The sequence below is a fragment of the Megalobrama amblycephala genome, linkage group LG1 (genome assembly GCF_018812025.1).
Source record: "Megalobrama amblycephala isolate DHTTF-2021 linkage group LG1, ASM1881202v1, whole genome shotgun sequence".
NCBI lineage: Eukaryota > Metazoa > Chordata > Actinopteri > Cypriniformes > Xenocyprididae > Megalobrama > Megalobrama amblycephala.
In genome coordinates this window covers 33,417,801-33,420,484 of record NC_063044.1, presented here as the reverse complement: position 1 = coordinate 33,420,484, position 2,684 = coordinate 33,417,801, and the positions used below count along the sequence as shown (strand labels likewise).

At 36.6% G+C, this 2,684-nt stretch overlaps 1 long non-coding RNA gene across 1 annotated transcript; it reads right to left on the bottom strand.

The window, feature by feature from the left end:
- Positions 1–565: 565 nt before the first annotated feature.
- Positions 566–1,862, bottom strand: LOC125249901. Its single transcript, XR_007180689.1, has 3 exons — positions 1,407–1,862; positions 1,144–1,312; positions 566–621 (listed from the first exon to the last, which is right to left on the bottom strand). It is a non-coding gene; the product is annotated as an uncharacterized LOC125249901 (long non-coding RNA).
- Between the last annotated feature and the right edge of the window lie 822 nt (positions 1,863–2,684).

Sequence of the window (2,684 nt, the reverse complement as noted above, 5' to 3'; positions counted from 1 at the left end):
CTCAGTAATTCACTTGCCAGTAGTTTGTTTTTGCTTCAGCATCTGTAAATCATCCTGTCAGAATTTTGAAACATTATACTTCCCTTCCCTTTAGTAATATTTGAAAGACAAGATATCCAGATCTACTTATTACAGTAGATACTGGTATAACACCTCAGAAGTCACATCACACTAATCAGTCACTTTTTTTTTTCAAATTTAAATACATTTCCTTATTTATTATTATTATTTATAATGACCATTTATTAGTAGTATTATTTCAGTTTAAGAAGGAGAGACAGATTAAATGTTTAACATGGTTATCATGTATACCATGATTAAACAACATATGAAAAAGAAACAGGACTAGCAATTGAATCATGATTTATATGCTATTTGAAAAAATCAGCAGAACTTACCGTGTTTTTGCTGAGGTTGTTCACTGGATGGACTGGTGGTGGTGGACTGGATGGGAGGAGGACTGGTGGTGGTGGACTGGTGGGGAGGAGGAGGATGGGAGAGGACTGGTGGTGGGCTGGATGGGAGGAGGACTGGTGGTGGTGGACTGGATGGGAGGAGGACTGGTGGTGGTGGGCTGGATGGGAGGAGGACTGGTGGTGGTGGGCTGCTGGTTAGTACAATCTAAATGGTACAAAAAGAGAAATGTATTCACCTCCTGTAATAAGAACAAATGTCCCTTTTTTTTCTAGCAGGGACTGTGCTCCATTAGGAAACGTCCTGTACATTTGTCTTTTGTATTCTTCTGTCTATAAATGCTGCCCTATGGACTCATTATCTCATATGAACCTGATCGATTAGGTGTTTGGTCCATAAACCATCAGAAAATTGTAAAAAAAATGCTGACCAGTGTTTCCCAAAGTCAAAGATGATATATATATATATATATATATATATATATATATATATATATATATATATATATATAATCTCAAATATCAATTAATTATTGCAGCTCTAAAAGAAACACCTATTGGATAAAACAAAGACCAAATTTGATGAAGCAACAGATGAATAGCTATTTTTGGCCCATTGTGGTTTGCCCTGTGACAGCAGTACCAAGAAAATGCCCAACTGTAATTGCTGTGTCCTATTTATTTTTATGTTGACTATGGAGTAAGATTTTAAATAATCACACACACTTACCATTAATTAACAGTTCAAAGAGAGCCTTCATCCTGTCAAGGCATTTTTCAGAATGATCTGACAGCTGCCATTTTGGCTGGAGGACTTGTGCGGACCAGGTTTTCTGCTTTTTGGTTTTCTTTCCAATAAAGACTATGGCCTTGTACCCCAATGTGTTTAACTTTTCCACCTGAAAATAAAGATATATATTATGTAATATATACAGAAATATAAGCAATTATAAATGTCTTAAACATTGTGGGCTACAGACGTTAAACACATACCAAGACAGATGCCTCATCAATAACATGAGAGGTGGTTTGGTTTTTGTTTTGGTTTTTTAACCACGTCTCCTTTCTGTCCTCAAATTTCTGAAGTTTTTTTTGCCAGTCTTTGCTTTCATGGCTGCACTGATTGGCAATATTTGCAGGTCTTGGTGGCCACACCAATAGCTGCTTTGCAACCAACACATGTTGTTATTGTTGACCCTCATGGCATCTTAAAACTAGAATAAAAAACAATAAAGATTTAATAACCAAAGAGACAAAGGATCTGCCTTATTAGGTGTTACATTATAAATGTTTGTAATTTGGCCTATTTCAGCATTATCAGTAGGCAGGTGTCAGATATCAACACTTCATGTATGTTTTACATTTTTAAACACGATACAGCACGAGATATCGTTAATGTCGATGTAGTTTATTTTAAATGACAATAAATTTCTGCCCTTGAGCCGCCAATTCGTTTTGATGACCTGTGTTGTCATCAGTTGCAGTGCATTGTGGGATTTGTAGTATGAGTGAGTGGTGGGAGAGCGATTTACCGCGGGCCATTAATAGACGTATGAAATTATCCAGACACGGAAAAATATCTATATATGACTTTTAGTCCATATCGCACAGCCCAACTACAGATTCTATGCAACAATTACCTATACTCCATAGTTTCATATAGCTCCAAGTTGATCTCTGTTTTCATCTAGGCATTGTATTTTTGTGTGAATGATTTTACCACTTTTCTTACTGTAGCTCCTAAAGTTTTCAATTTATCATATTATTCTGACCTCGATTAGCATATTGCCGCCAACTGCAGCTAATGTTAAATGCGGTGGCTAATATAATTCCCAATAAACCCCTATGTCATTGGACACATCCCTATAAATTTATGGTGATAAATAATTAACGAATGATGGCGTAGACGGCGCTAACTAACTTTTTTATTCAGGTTCCGTTAGTATATGTATATATCACTACGTATAAGCCTATTCATTACCTACCTTTGAGGATGTACAAGTTTAAATGGTGGGTGGCTGAAAGAGCGAAAACGACCCCCTCAATCTCTTGTCAATCTGCTTTCACCTCTGTGCATCTGTGATAGGGCAACCCACGTGTCAATCAATGACCTCTCGCAGCTACGTTACCCACATGTAAAAACGTGATGCCACTTATGTATGTTGTTCGGGTCTGTTTGACCCGTTTTCATTTTTTTTCAAAAGAAAAATAATATGATTAATTATTTGTTAAAACTCAGACACTTTGGCCTTGGCTCATTTTCTGTGAAGA